The 22,324-nt window shown below is 32.5% G+C and overlaps 1 protein-coding gene across 4 annotated transcripts in view; it reads right to left on the bottom strand.

Moving 5' to 3' along the window:
• The window catches only part of ERBB4 (erb-b2 receptor tyrosine kinase 4), a 1,045,679-nt gene that overhangs the window by 874,214 nt on the left and 149,141 nt on the right, over positions 1-22,324 (bottom strand). The gene's annotated exons all lie outside the window — the stretch shown is intronic.

The raw sequence follows: 22,324 nt of genomic DNA, 5'->3' as shown, positions 1-22,324 counted from the left end.
GTTTTAGTAAATTAGAGGAATTTCTTTTCTCATAAAAACTGAAAAAGTATCTAACTTGATTCAGTAAATAGCTGCACAAATTTCACTAATCAGACTAGGTTATTTAAATTTAATTTTATATATTAATTTTTCAAGCTTATCTCATATTTTATATTTCTACCTATATTTATATTCATAGTGTTTTTTATATCATATAGAGTTGCTCTTGGAAACTTATTTCTTACAATAAATAATATATAAGGAATAAAATAATTCCAATATAAAATTATTTTCTATTTTTTATATAATTGCTTTATCTTAAAACCAAAGCCTGTATATTTTATTTTCCAGAGTATGAACAATAAAAAATCACGTAAAATCCTTTCATATAACTTGCTGTTACTGGAAAAAATTTAGGAAGGAAACTATGGCAATATAGAGAGGGCCATCAATTTGACTATGTCACAAAACAAAACATTATACACAGGTAGCTATTAATGAAATACAAAGGAATTAATATCTCTAAGCTTAGTGAGCAAAAATAAACGGTTAAAGCAAGTTTCTTAGCCTCTGCTCCATTGACATGTTGGGGTCAGATAATTCTCTGTCATGTGGGCTGTCCTGTGCACTGTAGAATATTTACCAGCATCCCTAGTATCTTACCCATTAGATGCCAGTAGCACCTCCCCTCCCCCCAAGTTGTGACAACCAAAAATGTCTTCAGACATTGCTAAACTTCCCCTGGGGAGCAACACTGCTCTAGGTGAGGACCACAAGTTAAAGAACTGTTAAACACAGAGTAGCTACAAAAACAAGTGAAGTGTACGCAACTGGAAGTAGTCCTAATTGGTATTAATAATTTTGGTATTAATAATTTTGTAAGACAAACAGTTTATTTCCTTTTCTACAAATGGATTGGGTAATAGAAACTACTGTTTAAACTCTAAAAAGTCCTACTTTCCTGCTGGATAATAGGCAGTCAAAGTTTATTGCATAATTTAATTATTTATTGTGTCATGATCAAGTAGCGACAGAATAGTAGAATGTCTAAAAGCCTAAGAGCCTTGGCTTTAGAATTAGAGAGACCTAGAAAAAAATCGGAATTTGACAATTACTAGCTGTAGAATTTGGGTGGGCAAGTAATTAAACTCTGAGGCTATTTTCTCATCTGTAAAATGGAATAATGATAGTATATATTCTATAGGATTGTTGCAAATTTAAATGAAATAATGTTTATTAAAATACTAAATACATTGCTCAGCATGTAGTGAGTAATCAAATTTAGCCATGTTGTTATTATTGTTATTCCTGATAGAGTTTTATGCCTTTATCCTGTGGTTCTCAACCTGGAGCAATTATGCTCCGAAAGGGACATTTGGCAATGCTTGGAGACATTTTTGGTTGTCACACTGGTGGGGAGATGCTAGCTCAGATACCACACATAGCACTCTGATAAAGTGGCTTAATTTGGACAAAGTTTAGAAAAATGGATGAACTGCCCAGACTGTAGCTAATTTGCTATATATATACCATATCTCTCAGATTGTAGGTTTTGGATAGTTTTGATAGTGGCATGAGATTTCAAAAAGATATTCTTGGGTAAATAAGTAGAATACAGTTATTCTACAGTAACAGCTGAAATCTGAAGTTATAAATTAAAACAATCACATATGAGGAGCTAAGAAATTAGGTAAAATAAAAGTTTTCTTCATCAAAATTGAATTTTTAAAAGCCATATTTAAATTGTTTTATGTGAATTTAAAACGTAAATTCCAAAGTAATTATTTTGTCAGTTAGAATGTATTTCAATCAACCTATTAATATGGTTCAAGAGAAATAATTGTTAAGTTCTGAAAGCAATATACCTGGAAAGCAAAAGGACAGAAAATATACTTTCACTCCGAAAAAGATACAGAAGTAGTACAATGTATATTTTCTATTGTTTACCTACCAAGAAGTTTAAGTTTGCAATTGCATTTAAAAATGTATATCCTATCAGAAGTCTATATAGTAGAGAGCTCTTTTAAGGTGATAATCTGTAGACTTTTCTCTAATATTAATTGTCTAGACAATTAAACTTCCATTTTAGAAACACACTCTCAGAAGTAGAGATAATCAGTTCTTTGTCACAGCAGATAAAATAAGCTCACAGCCAAGAATACCAGAACACTATTTTTGTCAGGTGCATATCAACATTGATGTTGTCACTCTATACCAGAACATTTAACAGATCTACTGTATTTATATTTCCTAATTATCTGATACCTATTTTTATATTTCCTCAATGATCTCCCCCAAAAGCCATGAATTGATATATAGAATGTGAAGAATATGCTATCTTAAAAGTCAAATAAAGAATTTCCAGATTGTATGTGTGTATGTATGTGTTTAATCTAGTTTAAGGTGATTAAACTTTCAAATTCAATTCATACTAAACTTTGCTATGTTGATTCATACCAAATACCAAAACATATATTTAAATACATTTAAAAGAAAGTTTACATAAACTTCTCCTGAAAAATTAATACACAACACCAGCAAACCATTATGTGAAAATAAACTGTCAAGTTATATTTTGTGGAAGTTTATTATTCTATGGCATATTGTATGTACCTCTGTTATAACACTATCGCAATGTTTCTCAACTTTTCTATATCTGTCACACAATACATGATGAAACTTTAACACAGGAAGGAGCCTATCATTTGTAATTCTGAGGGCCAAGGTACTTAGGAAATAATGGAAAGTATCAGAGGCAGAGGAAAGAAATAATGAACAGACCCCCAAACAATTATTACTTTTACAGACACCAAACCATTTCTTTCCATTAAAACAAATATTTTTTCCAGGCATCTTTGCAGCAACGTTTTTTTTTATTCACACTTACTGAAAATAAAATCAAGAGCTTTCTAACATATGAATTAGCTTGGCTTTGGAGGTGACAGAACATGAACTTGTCTGGCACTCCCTTATCTAAAAGAGTCATATCAGATAGGCATAAGTGCTAACATTGTAAGTTACAGCGCTGGGAAAAATGGTTTGGCAATCTTTCCAAAAGACCTGACTGTGCTCACAGGAATAATAACAAATTTCACTGTCTTAGAAATATGATATGCAGATCATATATAAATGCCAAAAGAAGAAATTTGTAGTTAGTACTTAGTATTTAATTTACAAGAAACCCTTCAATATATAAATCATGACTTACACAAATGATTATAGTTACTTCAGAAGTATCTGTGTCTTATAAGACTTCCATCATTATTCTCTATGTTTTATTTTTAGTAAATAATTCCAAATTTGATGAATTCTTTCAAATCATTCCCAATTTTGTAATTTGGGGAAAAATGAACATCAGAAATCACTAGTGTATCCAAAATAAACTCTAAGGAAATAACAGATATTGGACAATTGGACGGGATGGAAATAGTGTACCTTTATTTGATTGTTAGACTTCCTTGTACACTTCTATCCTTTCAGATTTAAAAAACTAATACAGGTTGAGTATCCCTTATCTGAAATGCTTGGGACCAGAAGTGTTTCAGATTTTGGATTTATTTTTTTTTTTGAATTTTGGAATATTTGTAGTATACTTACTAATTGAGCATCCCAAATCCAAAAATGGAACAAGCATTTCCTTTGAGCATTATGGTGACACTCAAAAAGTTTTGGAGTTTGAAGCATTTGGGATTTTGAATTTTTGGATTTTGGATTTTCAGCCTATATGCGGGAGAAAGAACTGTCAATTTATTAATTTTAAAATTTTAATTGATTTAGGATACGAAACAAATTTTAGTGGTCTTTTAGGGGGAGAATTTGAGAATCACTCACATTTTATAATACAATATTTTACAATAGAGCTTAAAGGGATCTCCAGTCTATTCAGCTATCTTCAGGCATCTGGCATTCAGTATCCACTCAAAATTTCCTATTTTTAATATTGTTGGGAGATATTTTGTCAATTTCCATATAAACCAAATAACTACAACCTTTCACATCAATAAACAGTTTAGACTTCAGAAAGAAAATTATTTTATTAAATACAATCAAAACTTTCATCATAGAAAAAGAAAGATGGTGAAATCCTGTCATTAAAACTGAGCTCATATCCTGAAGTGAAAGACCTGGGTGTTTCATCACCAAATGTATGTCTTTCTGATACTGAGAACGTGCTCCAAAAAGCTCACCTATTTTGGTAAGGCACCCGCATGGACAGCCAGATAGTCTCATATATCTCTGTTGGAAACTGTGACCACAATACCTCAAATCTTATCACTTTCCATTAGTTAAAAAGCTTCTTCAAAGTCATCATAGTAAGATGAGAGTGAAGTTAAACACACATTCCCTTACAGAAAAGAAAGGGGTCAGTGTTACTACTTACAGCTAATAAGTCATGAGAAGGAGTGAATCTGAGCATCCAAAAAGCAGAAAAACTATTGTTTTAAAATTCAAATTTCTAATAATCCTCACATTCTCACCAACAAAGAACATCTGTTAAAGAATGTGCATAAATTGCTCCTAAAAATAAAAATGTAAAAATAGAAGACAGTAAACCTAAAATTTGGTGGACAGACTTAGTTGGAAATAGTTTCAAAGCCTAAGGCCATGTACAGGGCTGTGGGAATACTGTGAGCCTGTGTTTCTTCTCAGTGTGCCCATTCTGCCATTTTCATCACACAGTAAGTTCTCTCCCATGTCAAACCTGCTTTCAAAAAATGATTCAATACCTGCTCATAATAAAAATTAATGGTAGGCAGTGAAAATTCCATAATGGTAATCCAAGACTTAGGCAAAGAAGTAGAGATTATAATTTGAATATTTAGTAAAGTTTTTAACCAAAACTCTACTAAGTTCGCATTAGAAAGACAGCAGAATCTATGAAGAAGGCCAGCCTTATGTCTGGTTCCATTTGTGGACCTATGCTTCCATAAACAAGGAATGACAAGATTTTATTTAGAAGAGGATATAGTATTCATAATTTGTGTCTCAAAATTAGTGACACAAATATAAGTATTATGAGATGATACGTTACAAGATGTCTTCAAAGGATGGAGACATTAATTTAAATTTTTTGTAATAGAAAAGTTGTAATTATTAACCGTAAGTTTTAGACCTGTGCTATCTAATAGCAAATCACTAGTTATAAGTGCTATCAAATTCAAATTTATGTTAATTAAAATAATATAAAATTAAGAATTCAGTTTCCTAATCACACATATGCACACACACACATACATGTGATCATGCATTTTAAGTGTTTGATAGCCCTGGTGTGGCTAGTGACTACCAAATTAGACAGTACAGACACTGAACATTTCCACATGGCAGAAAGCTTTACGGGATAGCAACTGTTCTACAGTGTATGGAATTTGTCACAGTTAGGAATAAATTATATTTGGCTATAAGTAACAGAAAACCTAACAGAGATTCAAATAGGAGTTAATGCTTGTCATAAATCCAGGGGTTAGTACTTGCTGACATTGATTCAAGTATGAACTGATGATCCCAAAAAAGCAGATTCTTTTTGTATTTCTCCTCTAGTACCACTGGTTTTGCAGGGTTTACCCTTATACTTTTTACCTCTTAAGTGCAAGATGACTGCTGCAGATCCAGACATCCTTCCACATTCAAAACAGGAAGAAAAATAGAAAAGGGAGTAGAGGCTGCAGTTATCCCTTAGCTAAGCAATTGCTTCCCTAATATCCCATAAACTTCCACTTATGTCCCCTTGGTCAAAACTATACCTTATGGCTATACTAACTAGGTCAGGAATCTTTCCAAGAATAAAAGATGCTGGGAAAGTAACCCTAGCAAACTTAATGTTCTTTTGGCAAGGAAGTTGGGGAAAATAGATTTTGAAAAGCAGCCAACCAAGCTCATCACAGGTTTTCATAAGATCTGTTCTTAAGGAAAACAAATTAAAAGATGAAAAAAATGAAGAAAGGTAAATATAATTTCCCCTCCCTGGAAAAAAACAAAGTTTTAAATAGGCAAAACCTACTGTTTTAGAATCAATGCTGAAAAATTAACTTCCTTTTTATCTACCATGTGAAAAAGTAAAGTTTTAAATACAAAGGACTTCCAAGTTATTAGTGTAAGGCATTGCAACAAAAAGTGCTGAAATTTAATCACAGCAGATTAATACTTCTAATATGCTCTCATTTTCATGGTTAATCTTTTGTGATATATTCCTTATGTGGTATTAATATAGAAATGAATTTTCCCAGCTGCCAGCATGAACACTTAGTTAAGCATTTGGGCTAAGACCTTTGACAAAACTATTCTTGTCCAAATGGATAGAGCTGAAGCTCCCAACGTTTACTAATGAATAAATATTGTATGAGATATAGTCTAAGAACATAGGCAAATGCTCTGCTTTTTTTATACTAAAGAGGAAAGACATGACAAATAGATACTCTAGAAAGTTCTGCATAAAAAATAATTTTAAAATCTGACTTAAAAAAGATACTGAATATTTCAAAAGTAATAAGATAAAGAAACTATTCTTCCACATCAGCAATTTTCCCTGGTAATATTAGAAAATTTTGAAAAAATATTAAATAGTGCAAATCTTTCATGTGAGTTCTATGATGAGTAAAAAACAAATATTTATGTCATGAGTTTATAAAATTGCAGACTGTTCTAAGATCATACATTTTCAAGACAATACACATAATAATGAAGATTATTAAACTGTAAATGAAATAAAAAATTCAAAATAAAAACATAATTTATAAAAATACACACTGTCCACTTGCAATGAGGCTGATTTTTTAAAAATCTGCATGGACACCATGTTCTAGTGAATAAAATATGATTCCAGTTTAAAACAAAAAGCAAGTGAAGAGCAAACAGAAAATGTCCTAGATACATATTTCCAAGGAGCAGAGAAGGACTAGTATCATCAGTCAGTGAGTATTATGAGTTTAATTGTATTCCCCCAAAATTCATATTTTGCAACCCTAATCCCCAGTACCTCAGAATCTGATTGTATTTGGAGACAGAGCCTTTAAAGAGGTGATTAGGTTAAAATGAGGCCATTAGGGTAAACCCTAATCCGGTCAGACAGGTGTTCTCATAAGAGGAAATCTGGACATACAGAGACACCAGGGATGTACAGGCACAGAAGAAAGACACAGAGATAAGGCAGCCATCTACCAGCCACAAAAGGGGCCCCAGAAGAAATTAAACCTGCTGATGCTTTGATCTTGGACTTTTAGTCTCCAAAACTGTGACAAAATAAATTTCTGTTGTTTAAGCCCCCAGTCAGTGGTATCGTGTTATGGTAGCCCTAGCAAACTAATATAATGGGAATAAGTAACAAGAGAGTGAATTTCTCAGTTGCCTCAAGTAGTGTGTCTTTTAGGGGATGGTGACGTTAGTTTGATTTTATTTATAATATAGAACTTTGGTTAATTATTCCCCACAAGTTTTTGAGCAGTGTTCGGCAATATTTAGCCATTAGCCACATGGGGCTATTTAAATTTAGATTAATTAAAACTAAAAAAATAGAAAAATCAGTTCTGCAGTCATGCTAGCCACATTTCAAGTGTTTAATAGCCACAATAGCTATTGCCAAGAAAATGCTCAATTTTTTCTTGTCTTCTCATACTTTTTTTAATTGAAAATATAATCAAAGCAAGTATGACATCTTGGCCACTATGGATTATATCAACTGAGACAATCATGTTGCTAAGATCCTACACTAGCAAATGACCCTCCCGTAAATGGATCAGCACACTGTCATATTTTCAAACAAAGACTTTATAAAAAATGGTAATCAATGTACTAGATATATAATAGAAACAGAAATCAAGAAAAAAATCTTGAACAATAGACCAAAGATTCTTCTTTGTTTACTTGGGGAAAAAATTAATAAATTTATTATAAAATACTTATCAAGCTACTTAATTTTAAAAATCTTAATTAAATATTTGTTATACTCTTAAATACATTAAATGAAATATATAAATATATATGTATAAAACCATAAAAATAAAATGAATTTAATAGACTGAATTATATTAATAATTTACTTATAAAACAACACCATCTTTCTGTGTGTGGCAAATCAAATTACCTTAAACCATGAAATGAAATTTAAAATACCCATTATTAATAAAATATTGCTAAAAATGCACTTTTACTGTAGTGAGTTGCCTGGTGTACTGAAAACTTTCCCTGCCCCCACCTCAGAATTTTAATTTAATGTTGATCTGTGTCCAGTGTAACACTCAGGATCAGCTTTGGGAGATAACTGGTTTTGTCAGGCTTTGAATTCTCTGGCAATGAATGCATGTCCTTAAACTTTAACAATCTGGGGCCCACTATAAAATAATGATGTGTTGATACAAATTATTAGGAATTATTTTCTAGACAGATACAATGTACATTTTGCTATTAGTTTCCTCTGTATCCTCTAAAAATTTATGCTCTAAAACTCTATGTGGTGTTTCTGAAACTGCTCACTAGCAAATAGTGCTGATGGATATTGAAAAAAGGGAGGAAGGAATCCACACTCAAATATATTTAGCAGCACAGTGTATAAAAGGGGTAGGGGGAGAGAAATCATGAAACATCAGGTTGTAGAGTTAAGCGGGCACTAGATTATAAGACTTCTGGGGACAGATTCAATAAATGTTCCCCATTATGCTGAGATCATATGACTAATTCTGGCCAATAGACTATGAGTGAAAGTAACTGTTGTAACTTCTGGGGCAATGCAGTTAAGAACCAGTGCACCTCCTTATTCTTCTCTTCTCCTTATATAGCCACTTGGGAGTCCACATGTGCTAGATGGGCAGCCACAAGATGGAGAAGCATAGCTTATCTAACCTTTCTATGGATGAGAAATAATCCAGTGCTGTATTAATCTTGTGTTCCATTTCAGAATATATACATCACTACAGGATTTACCTATTCCCTAACTTATCTTTACCAATGATGGTGGGGTGTTTTTTTATTATTCTACTAGGGTTATTTGTCATTAGTCTTTTCCCATATGCACTTGACTAATCAAAAGAATATAATTATTGCATAAATGAGGTTTAAAACAAATGTCTTTAAGCAACTTCATATAGGTAAATGTCTACAGTTAGGAGATAAGAGCAAGTTTTAATTTAGGTTATGTGATATTTTTGAATAATTGAAGAGCCAAGAGACTTCTGAGGTGCTTTGCAATTATGTATGAATAAGTCCTAAGTAAAGAAGACCAAAGCCTGAGCATGAAGGGACCATGTGAGAGAAGAAAAGTTTATGGAAGTTCCCAGATCATATAAGGAGGCCTACCAATTGGTACTACATAACCTCAGAAATATATATTTGCATGCAATTCAAAGGTGTGCACATAAAGCCCATGTTGACATGATCAGATATACACACAAACATACATCTATACATTGGAAAACAACTTGGATATTCCTAAGCATCTCATTCTTACACCAGCAATGTCAGAAGGACAAATGCTTTTTATCTTTAGACCTGACTCCCAAATGTGTTTACACACAGAGAATGAGCTAGGCAATTGTTCCTGAAAAACAGCATTGCCATTATGAGGTATTTCTGGGATCAAGAGAACCTTTCATGGGAGCTTTAATTTACAGAGAGCAAAGCAAAAAAAAGGTAATTGAAAAGAGAAAGTAGGTATAAATCACTTGATGTTTCCAAGTGGCTTTTACCAACTTGAGTTGGACTTGGAAGCACTTGTATGTCTGCTGGTTTTATTTTATTTTTTCTTTTCCTTTGTTTTGTTTTATTTTCTGGAAGCCCCTATTAACTATATACTAGATACAAATACCTATGCTAGGCTTATGAGTGCTATAACACTGAATAAAGCACAAATCCCTGTCCTCAGGGAACAATCTAATAGAGTACATATGACCTTGATATATAATTTAAACTGTGTATCTTAAGATTATTGTCTATTACAATTACCTTGAATAATTTTACAATAAAAAGTGACTAGTCAGTATTTAAATAATGCAAGTTATATTTTTAACTTCAATTATTTATGGTATCTATGCTTCATAGTACATAAATTCCATTGCATTTGCTCTCTATATCATTTTACTTTGTATTTCATGGACGAAACTATTATATCTTTGATAAAATTCTGAAGAACAGTAATACCTTGTTATTATCTGGGTCCTAAGATTTATTATAGTGTAGGGCTACAAGCAAACTATCAGCACTAATAAATTTTAAAATGGGCTTCTCCATTGTGAGTAGAAAAATGGTCTGAACTAAACTATGAAGTTTGTCCCCTTTGGAAAGAAAAAGGGCCCTGATCTACAAACCTATTGAAGTCCTTAAATAGTCATTGAATGTTGAGTGGCACTTGGCCCAGCTTTAGCTTAACAGCTATGGAAAAATCCAAGGGTGATAAGATATCACCATGCTAAAACTTTACAGCATAGCAAAGCTGCTGGTTATTCTCATAACCAGCAATGTGACCTCACCAATGTGAGGCCATTTTCCCCAGCTTCTCAATAAAAGACATTTTAAAACCTTGCCTATCATTGTAATATACTCATAAATAAACAGGTAGTAATCTTGTCAGTGTGGAGTTTCTTATAGGATTTAACTAAAACCTACTTTTTAAAGGGTACATATTAACTATGATGGGGTTAGAGAGCACAGGATATCAAAATGTTGTATTAATAAGCATGATGAAACACTGCCAACCTACACCATCATCTGTTCCCACCTCACTTCCAACCTTTTCTAAGGAAATTAGCCATGTCAACTGTAAGGATACATTTGAAATGTGTCATTGAGTCCCACTGAAACTAAGGGAAAAGCAGCAAATAAAATTAATTCACCTTTATATATAGTAATACATTTCAAATAAGCTAACAGAGGTAATAAAACAGTTATTGTTTATCCTTACAACTATATTTAACTTTGAACATAAAAGCAAATTGAGCTTTTCTGTAAAAAACTGATGCTATTAGCAAGCCCACACTTTTAAATATTCCTTGCTACTCTAAACTGCTCATTGCACACTGCTTTGGCCAGTTTGTTGAAGGGGGCAATCAGCCACATTACTGTACTGTTCCCCACATAACTATGCAAATTATACATATATTTTCATGGGAGAAGCAAGACCTCATTAATCAAGTTGTACACGCTCCCATCAGCCATGGGCAGAGCCAGCGGGTCTCTCCCAAATGTCCTGCCCTATACTCTGTTTTTGTTTACTTTGTTTACAGAGAATAAAGTATTGGGTGTATGCCTACATGATCAGTGCGTTGCGCACCGTCTGGGGAACGGTCATGCTTGAGGGTGCTGACTCGGGGAGGTGGGGGGTGGGGGGAGGGGAGGGAGGTATGACTACATGGTGAGTGCCAGGCGAACTGTCTGGTGAATGGACACGCTTGAGGCTCTGACTCAGGGGGATGGGCAGGACATGAACATTGTATATAACCTGAACTTATGTACCCCCATGATGAGCTGAAATAAAAAATAAATAAATAAATAAATAAATAATAAAACTGAAGGCTGTACTAATGGTATAATTTATTTTTTTCTACCTACTTCTCCTCCTCCCAAAAGCAAAATTCCATTTAGAACTAAGTATCAAAAATAGGTTTCACAAAAAGCATGCCCTTTACAATTTATCATATAATATTTAGGTCTACTAAAGAGAAGTATTATTTTTTGATATTTTCCATACTTATCTATAACAAATTAACACATTTTAATAAACTCTCGTTCCAACTGCCTATACATGTCTTCTATTTACAAATCGTAATCACTCCTGCTTCGCAGATGGACAAAAAGACCCATATAAAAATCATTTTTGTTTTATAAATTGATCTTTCCAACTTTTATCTTAGTAATATGAATGCTCATGTTAAGGCAAAATTACTTGATTTCTCATGATATTGTTTTTTATGTGGAAATAAAATGAAAATGAATTGTCTGTTTTAACTATCTTAGGAACTTGTTCATAGAAACACTTTATTGCAGCATTCCCCAGCCTTTTTGGTACCAGGTAATGGTTTTATGGAAGACAATTTTTCCACAGACCAGGGGGGTGGAGGAGGGAGGGTTTGGGGATGATTCAAGGACATTACATTTATTGTGCAGTCAAACCTCTCTGCTAATGATAATCTGTATTGCAGCCGCTCCCCAGCACTAGCATCACCACCTCAGCTCCACCTCAGATCATCAGGCATTAGATTCTCATAAGGACCATGCAACCTAGATTCCTTGAATGTACAGCTTACAGCAGGGTTCATGCTCCTATGAGAATCTAATGCCCCTGTTGATCTGACAGGAGACGGAGCTTATGTGGCGATGTGACTGATGAGAAGCAGCTGTAAATACAGAGGAAGCTTCCCTGGCTCACCTGCTGCTCACCTCCTGCTGTGCTGCCCAGTTCCTAATAGGGGATTGAGGACCGCAACCTTATTGATTAAGATGTGTTGTTAAATTCTAGGTCTTATAAATCATACATGAATATACTTTGTTCTACTCTTGTAATTTTTAAAAAGTTTGGTGGCCTAAGAAAAATTTAATTTTAAACATGATCATCTGAATTTTAACATATGTAAATAAAATCGTAAATTTGAGACATAATAGACTATGTCAGTCCATGATCCTTCAAAAATTATATGAGGAAATTCGGTATTCCTGAGGGCATTTGTCTCCCAATTTTTGCTTTTCCTCACTCTTTTCTGTTTTGCTTATATGTCTTTATTATTTCATTCGAAATAATGAATTTTAAAAGGAAAAGGATTCATTTTCTTTAAATATTATATGGTTACTCTTTATTATGATGAATTATAAAGTTCCTTTTGATGGTACCCTAATACTATTAAGACAAATTGGTAAGACCAATTTGTCAAACAAAAAAGGGCACTTATTTCAATCCATCTGCTTCCTGTGAAGCAGGAATGCTCTGAGAGTATGACTTTAAAAATAGAACCCATGTATAACCAGTTGTCCAAGGTTATTAAAATATATTAAATTGTTGTAGACAAGTTGTGGGAAATAGGTAAAAGATAATTTAGCAGAAATTTACAATAAAAATAAGCTTGTTTCATCAAGCTTAATATTTGAGAATACTTCACCTTTTCTTTTTCCCATCTTCATTTCATGAAAATGTACACTTGTCCACAGTGAAGCCCAGACATTTTAAATGTTCTTATAAACACATCTGACATTTTCCTCTTACCAGCCTCCTTTCAATTGTTTAACACTGAATAGTGCAGAAATGTAGCCTTCTGTCAAAGGTACAGTGTGCTGCCCTGTTCTGTGTGGGAGACATGAAATTGTTCAAACCCCTGGTCACTTGGTTACTACAACACACTGCAAGAATATAGTAGGTAAGCACAGTGGGGAGGACAAAGTACCCTTTCTGAGCTGTGAGAGTTTAGATAATGGACAAACAATGATGGATTTCATGGTGATAGATTCATTTGATTTCCACTGGCCTCATCCAGAATCTCCATTAGATTAGTTTTGAATGTAGCGTACTCATTGCTTTCCTATTTGTTAAAGTACATTTTCTAAGCCAAATTTTGCTTTTGAGAGCATTTCTAAATGACTTTCTATAGATGTCTTCAGGTTTCTGAAACAAATTTGCTTGACAGTAATAATATTCAAACATAAAAACTATTATGTATATTTCCATTCCTAAAAGAATAGATGCCTATCTTCCTACACATGAATACATTTTTAAAAAAAGAACTATGTTAATCTTTCCAACAGAAGAATTCATAAAATCCTTAAGTAACCTATGCTGTTCATGTTATCACATTATTATATTTAGCTACTTCTTATGTTTAAATATTTGATTATATTATTTCTTTTTATACACATTCTACATTTGGTAATCAGCAAATAGCATTTTCTGTCAAATAACACAGTCAATCCTTAGCCTGATTTTTTAAAAAAAAAAAACAATATTCTGGTTATCTCACAAAATATAGACAAGGAAAGTATACTGGTATAGCAGACAAATAATTTGTCTGAAAAGTGTGCCATTCAAACAGCTGACAATTATAAATGTTCACATGGGAGTCAGTGCTTATTTCTTGATTAAATCATCTTACGTGACATCTTAGCTAATTTATAACCTAAGTTTTCAATTTGAATCTCTTGGTCAGTGAGGTTATACATATTTTTCACTACTAGAATTCTTTGTACATATAGTTACCCTGTCTAAATTACGAATCACTAAAGTAATATGAAAAATGATACTTAACTGTACTAAGATCACAAAGGCTAAATATTGCCATTATCAATCACTCACTAAAAGTGAATTAAAGAACAGAGATAAAGAAATACTTATGTTTTAATAATTTCTCAGCAGTAACTCGTCAGCATTAAAGACTGGATTCAAAATCTAACTTCTATTATAAACCCTTGGGGGTTAAAAGATATTTACAATACATTAAAAAAATCTTTCACTGAATATAAATTAAGTTTAAAAAGTACATTATCCCAATTTATTGTATGAGCAATTGGTATAAATTATTCTATTTCAGCTATGCCTTTGCAGAATCCATTTAAAACCGTTTATGAGAATTCTTCCTCTGGAGACCCAGAGTTAAGAGAAAATAAACTAACGCAACATAATATTTTGCCACACAATTTCACAGTAATTATAGTTCTAAAAAAACCAAAATCTTCAACAAGCCCATTTTTAAAACTCTTGACTCGGAATACTACGTGCTAACTTATTAAATACTACTGTGCATACTTAAACTAGTTCTAAATTTGATATGTGGCAGCAAATCTGACATATTTAAATTTTGAATAAACTTAGATATATCTATATATATACATAATGTCTATCCATCTATATATTTTGATGGAAACTTTGATAATCTGTATTGAGAGCAGTTTTGTATTCTGCTTGCAGGTTTTGATAGGTTTTTATCAGAAACAAACGGGAAGGGTTAAAGAAGCAACCAATAAAATCTATATCAAATTGCTGAACATGAATTTCTAGGGTTTTTCTTTTGGCTAATGTATCTGTTTTTTCCTAGTTTTCAACCTCACAAAGAAGAGCAGAGGGCTGGCAAACACTGGCTTAATTATCCCCATCAGTCTCAGAGACAAGGCGCTTAAGAGTTTTAGCTGCTGTAAACACTCCCCTGATAGCAGATAAGGAATCTGCTGAAAGGCAGTTTTGTCTGGGGAAACCTCAGGGGCACACCAGTTAATCATTAGTGCAATATTGTATATGCATTACTACATCAAAGGAAACATAACCCAATATTCTATTGTGAACATTTTCTGTGTTTTCTTAAAGGTAAGAAAACTAATGCTAAACCAGAAAAAAGATAATAATTACATTTGCACATTTGCTGCAGAAACAAAGCATGCTCTACATTTCATTCTTCTTTTTTTTCCTTCAAGAAAGAATAAGGCATTATTGCCTTTTCTTTTTCTTTTCTTTCTCTTTTTCTTTTATTTTAAATGTGCTCACCAGGATATACAAAGTAGTTTCCAATCCACTGAAGTCAAAGATGTTACTTTTTTCTAAAGAAGCATTTGCATCTTTTTATCTAGCAGCATTGATCAGAATCAGAGACTATCACATAACCTTATTTTATCACAACACTAGAATTAAAACAATGTTATTATTCCATATCAGTACTGTGTTTGTCTAGAGATCTATTTGTGGAAAACTGACACCTCACAGTCCCTAACAAAGAACCTTTTTATCACTTCAAAATGAAGGCACCTAAAATGACCTCCTTCCTATTCTTTAAAATCTAATAGACTCCTCATAGTCCCATATCAGAGAATCTTAGAGGTTTCTAAAACCTTCCAAATATCTGTCCAGAGTTAACTTCCATTCTCTTTGAGCTCTTTTGCTACTGTATGCAGGCAAAAGAAAACTTTTTAGTGTCAAACACTCCATGCCCTTTCCCACACACTCACCTTAACACACACTGTTTATTTTGATTGGATGCTCATCCTTTAGCCTCCTTCTCTACAGATTTACCTATCCTGGAAGCTCCAAGTCTCATATCCGATTTCCTTCACAACCATCTTTGCCATTGTTTCCCTCATGTAATTTGAAGTAGTCTCTTTCTTTTCCCTTGGAACTCCTTTAGCAACTTTTTATTATAGTAATGTCTAGTCTAACATTTGGCAAATAATGGGCTCTCAGTAAATGTTGCTAAATGATTAAATTTAGCAGAAAATGTCTATTTTTATTAATCATTAGTGAGTCAGTACATGTTTGGCAGGATTTTAAGGGAGTAAGAAATCCTTTGCTACCACAGAAAGTGTGATCACTTTCAATATTTCTAGGTTGCTGGGGTGGAGTTGGGGCATTAGTAACATTTGTGGAGTACTTGCTGTGCAGCAGGCCCTATGCTAAATGTCTTACATCTTCAAAAAATCTACATAAGATTATTAACTCATGATGCTACTCTTTCAGGGTGTATCTAAAATCATCTAAATTGCCCACTTTTCATCTTTAATGAAAGATTCAGTAACCTAGACTGAGTCCTACTTAACTAAAAACTTGTGAATTAAACAGGCTGAAACAGAGATGAGGCATTTATGTATTGATAAGCCCAGATTTTGCTATCATGTCTGATACAGTCCCATTTTGTTAATAGATGTTTCTGAGAACAAATTTTTAATTTACTGTTTATATCATAACCAACTCAACATAGATTCCAAGTAAGTGAGTTCCACTTCTAAACAAATAAAAGTTAATAAAGGGGTTAAGTTGTTGGGTTTTTTAAAACTCTGTTTTACAAATGTTTGGTCTCTGTATTATCCCAACTCCATCCTCAAAGTCTATAAAGAGTTGAGCCTATGCTTTCCTACAGAAAAGTTTCAGTATAAGACAACTTTCGTGTAATAAAATTTACATAGTTTATATGATTTAAATAATAAAGCCCCAATTATTCCGATCTGAGGTTTTCAGGATGATTCTATATTGTTTGAATCAAACCATATGTGTCCCTCGCTTTTCCTTGTCTAGATGCCACCAAATAGGTTAGATTAATATTTCAGACTGATTCGAGTAGTGATGTCTCTCTGAAGGCTGACACCAAGACAAACTGGCTCTTATTGGAGTTGATATATTCAAAAGAGAATGTGTTGGTATGAACCTATAACTATAATTTTGACTTTCAAAAGCACATTATTTTATAAAATGTCACTACAAATTAACTCTTTTGCCAGTACTCTTATTAAATAACCAGTAATTTGGGCTAGACATTCTATGGTAGAAGACAAAATCCACGATGCATGAGAGTACATGGTTAGAACAAAGCTTTTCCTTACCAATGTAGAATAACAGGGTGAGAGGTTTGTAGCTGAACTATTTCAAAATCTATTTCTGGCAAATGCTAGCTATATGGCTTAAGCAAATTATTAAACCTCTACAATCCTCAGTTGATTCATCCACAATAAGAAATAATATTTCTCTGTCAATGTCTGGCATGCAGTTGTCATGTTATTATAATTTGATTGATATGTAAAACAGCAGAAATATTAATATGAAAGTTTCACTCCGTTTTTGAAGAGTATAACAGGATAACCAGATTTTCTAACCTACATGGCATTTTAATAACATTTTGATGAATAAAATATGTAAAGTAGATTATAGCCATTTAAAGAATATAATTTGTATATATATACCATTTAAAAAAGTTTCATTTGGGAAGTTTTTTTCTAGGTCATAAAAATGTTTGAGACAAATAATTTAATTGAAACTTTCAAAGGGTTATAATAAATATCTTCTTTCAAGCTATAAAGATTTTTTTCTACCCTTTCATTAAATGTTTTGAATTCAACAGCCACCATTTGGGTTTTCTCTAATGGCAGATCTGGAAAAATTATAACTTTTAAATATTTAACCGGGTAGTTCCACCAATATGCTAAAATAAAGCTTTAATAACTTGAAATAAAGTAGAAGTAACTTACGAAAGGAACAGCCAAATTAGCTGCTAATTTTAAAGAAAATACCAATAGGGGTTACAGTACACGCTTTTAGATCATCCATTCTCTGCTTTGTTTTTTACATTTATATACATACACACACACACACAAATATCATATTTTCTTAGCAACCACAAATACATTTTGATGTCCTAAAATTTATTCTAGCTCTTTAAAAATTAATACATTCTGTAATTAGTAAAGAGAAAAAATATAACTGTCATATAAGCTATTAAGTGTGTTTTTTCCCTCCTGACACTGATGCTAAATGTGCTTAGATGCTGATGAGTTAGGATATACAAAGAATGTTACTTATTAGTTCTTAAATTAAAATGTGGCTCATAAATAGCCATATTTCTTAAATAGAAAACTTCATTTTACCAAAATAGAGACACAGCCATTGCCAACACTATATTTATGAATAAGAAAATAACTCAACAGAAATATTGAATAAAATTTTGCAATTTTGGTCTCTGAGTAACAAAAATATAATTTAAAACACATATACAACTATATATCTAAATATTTCTTTCATAAACAAAATTTTATTTTTTAAAAGAGCTATAATTTGGCTGGGCACAGTGGCTCACGCCTGTAATCCTAGCACTCTGGGAGGCCAAGGTGGGAGGATGGTTTGAGCTCAGGAGTTCGAGACCAGCCTGAGCAAGAGCGAGTCCTCGTCTCTACTAAAAATAGAAAGAAGTTAGCTGAACAACTAAAAATATATAGAAAAAATTAGCCGGGCATGGTGTCCCATGCCTGTAGTCCCAGCTACTCGGGAGGCTGAGGCAGAAGGATGGCTTGAGCCCAGGAGTTTGAGGTTGCTGTGAGCTAGGCACTCTAGCCCAGGCAACAGAGAACAGAGTGAGATACTGTCTCAAAAAAAAAAAAAAAAAAAAAAAAAAGCTATAATTTGACAGGTTTTATTCTAATAATTCAAATTTAAATATGGTGGGCAATTAATTACCAACTATTACTTACAGTCTATTATGTCTAATTTTTAAGAATTTGTGCCATGATGATAAAAATATGGGTATTTTATCTGCCTATAAAAACATAAATTTAAAACATAAAAGTATATTTACAGATTATATAATCTATACATTGGATAAAAAAGTAAATAACCAATAATAAATTTACCATTTTGGTATATATCCTATTATAATATCAGATATAAGCACCAGATTCATATTTACATGAGGTGATATTACACAATTTTTTTAATTTAAATGTTGTTTGATAGTGTAGTTTTTAAAGTTACACATTATGTTTATGTGTCATTAAATAGCTCCTGTCAACTTTTTTGGCAAAATATACAACATAAAAAGAATTTCTTTCCATCATATCTTGTTAAGACATTATTAAAGAAATGATCATTTTGTATAACTAAAGGTTAGAATATAAAAATAAGCAGACTTTTGACTATTTATTGCACTTCATTGTCATTGAGAACAGAATGATAGATGGATGGATAAATAAATAGATTAATTCACTGAAAGTAAAATATACATGCATTGATAAAAATTAAAGAATATGCTATTATAATCATTATTAAGCAGAATTGTTAACATTTCAAAACATACTGTTTACATTTATGCTAAAAGTATTTCAAGTCCAATTTTGACATTTGTATAAGAATACACTGAAGTCAGTTATCTATGTAAAAAATAAATCAGAACAATTTACACTTGACAGTAAATACACCTAAGGCTCCTGTATTTGCTTTCATAAAAAATAAACTCACATATTTATTTGGAAATCAGTTACATAAAATTTTTGTTAAATAATTTGATTTACATATAGATTTATACTGGAATTTACACTAAAATATAATTTTGCTGCATTTTACAATGCAAGGGACCGAATAAATTATAAGTTTTGTTACTTGACTAAACCAATACATTCAATAAAATAATGTCACCCATTTAGTTGTGCTGAATAAACTTTATTTTAATGCTAAAATGACTATGCTGGTGCCAGGTAAACATAGGCACGACCTCTGAAGTCATTAAAAATATTTAATTTCTCAGTTACAGGATCCATTAATAATAAAACAGATCCCTATATTTGTATTTTATTTTCGTCATCAATCTATTGTTAAGTGGTATCACAGTTACACTGGCCTCTATATATGATTATATATGGATTTATAAAACTTTCAAGAACTATCAATTCATTATTGTCTGTGAATTCTACTATAGATTTGAACTTATGATTCACAGACACAAAATAGGTAATGGGCAGAGAATCAAGGAAAGGAGAAATTGTGCTTCCTGGTGCCAATGTGTTGAATATTACAACAATGAGGAAAACCATCTAGTGCACACTGTGGAATGGGACAATTCTACACATCTTTGATAAGCTGAGAGGTTAATTGAAAAATCTATACTTAGCTAAAATATACTTTAAATGTGGAATATTGTATATCTCAATATTGAGACAAAACTTCTTTGGCTTTCTTAAGTGGTTCTGATTCCTTGTGCAATTAGCCATTCTTTTGAATCAACCTAGCACACAGCTAGTTGATTGTTTAGGGAGATGGGAGGAAAGAGAGATGGGAGAATACTCGGGAAGTGATTCAGAGCATGTATTGCCAAAATTTTCACACTGTGCATGTTCTGCTTTTCCAAGTTGTCCTGTGCCCAATTAGAACCTGAATTTTCTTCTTTCAAAAAAATGAATTTCTATCTAAAGCCCCTTGACTCCTACTACTGCTAATAAAGAATTCTCAGTCAGCAATTTGCAGAGTAGGGAAGCCAGGGATAATGCAACTGGGCAGCCTTTACAAGCAAAACAAAAAACCAAAGAAAGGGAATAAAAAGGCTCTCAAACAATGTAAGCTCTCCCATAAGGCTCATACTTATTTTTCCCCCTTTAAAATATAACATTAAAAAAGCTGAATCAGCTGTGACCATAATGATGCAAAGTTTTGATTATTATGGCAAATTATACCTTTGCTATTCAGGAGAAGGCAAAAAAGTTTTGTGGCTCATCAAAAGAAGCTAGGAATTAGAGCCAAGGCCACTGACATTTGTGGTGGCAGATTAAGCTGTGAGCAGACTCTAAATAAATTCCATTCTCCCCCATCCCCAAAATACACTATTCTAGCTATTAAGACTGACTTGCATTCTCTGCATGCCAGTACACTATCCATTCAGGATCACTTATTTCAGTGGGAGACAGGGAGGGCAGTCTTCTGAGTTAAGAAGCTGTAACAGATTAGGGGTGGGTGGGTGGGTGTGTGTGTGTGTGTGTGTATCAGACTGCTAACTATGAATGAATTAAAGTCTTTGCTAAATAAGTCAAATATTCTGTAAAACAGATAAAATCTGTTTCAGTATGAAAAAATATTTCTGTTCATTTAATTTTTGAACCAGGAACTAGTCTTTCTGTCATCTAGTATACATGACTAACATCATTTCTTTCAGGAACACAGAATAAGGTTTGCAAAGACATATAATTAAATAAGTCAAACTAAAGTTCTCAAAGATGTATAATCTATATAGAAATAAAATGCCCAAATTATCTTGTGAACACTTTGATTTTCTTCATTAAATGAAGTTTTCTTTTCGTGCTAATTAGGGCTTTTTAAAGTAGTTTTGGAATAATGTATTTCCACTTAGAAGAGAAATAAGAATATATGTCATAAGACTTAGGGGAAAAATAGAAAGCAAATAAATTTTAATGAAGAAAAGAATATTATAACAATTCTAAAGTGAAACTATAGATAATGAGACAATATTAAGGACCATAAACCAAATGTCATTAAAAACATGGACAATCTATGGCAAATTCAGCATCACCTCAAACTGAATCAACTGTAAGTACTGAGAAAAATCCTTATAACATTATTTCAAACTTAATTTTAATAAAAGTATTTTCTTAACTACACAGAGCTTTATGAGGTAAAAAAAAAAATAAAAGCAAACAGACAACCTACAGAATGGGAAAAAATTTTCACATGCTACACATCTGATAAAGAACTGATAACTAGAATCTATTTAGAACTCAGGAAAATCAGCATGGAAAAATCAAACAACCCTATCAAAAATTGGGCAAAAGACATGAATAGAAATTTTTCAAAAGAAGACAGAAGAATGGCCAACAAACATATGAAAAAATGCTCAACATCTCTAATCATCAGGGAAATGCAAATCAAAACCACAATGAGATATCACTTAACTCCAGTGAGAATGACTTTCATCAAAAAGTCCCATAACAATAAATGTTGGCGTGGATGCCGAGAGACAGGAATACTCATACACTGCTGGTGGGACTGCAAACTAGTGCAACCTCTGTAGAAAGCAATATGGAGATACCTTAAACAGATACAAGACCTACCATTTGATCCAGCAATCCCATTATTGGACATCTACCCAAAAGAACAAAAGACATTCTATAACAAAGACATCTACACCCGAAT

The sequence above is a fragment of the Lemur catta genome, chromosome 8 (assembly GCF_020740605.2).
Source record: "Lemur catta isolate mLemCat1 chromosome 8, mLemCat1.pri, whole genome shotgun sequence".
In the NCBI taxonomy this organism is placed as follows: domain Eukaryota; kingdom Metazoa; phylum Chordata; class Mammalia; order Primates; family Lemuridae; genus Lemur; species Lemur catta.
The sequence above is the reverse complement of the archived record's forward strand: the minus strand, read 5'-3'. Positions and strand labels throughout refer to the sequence as shown.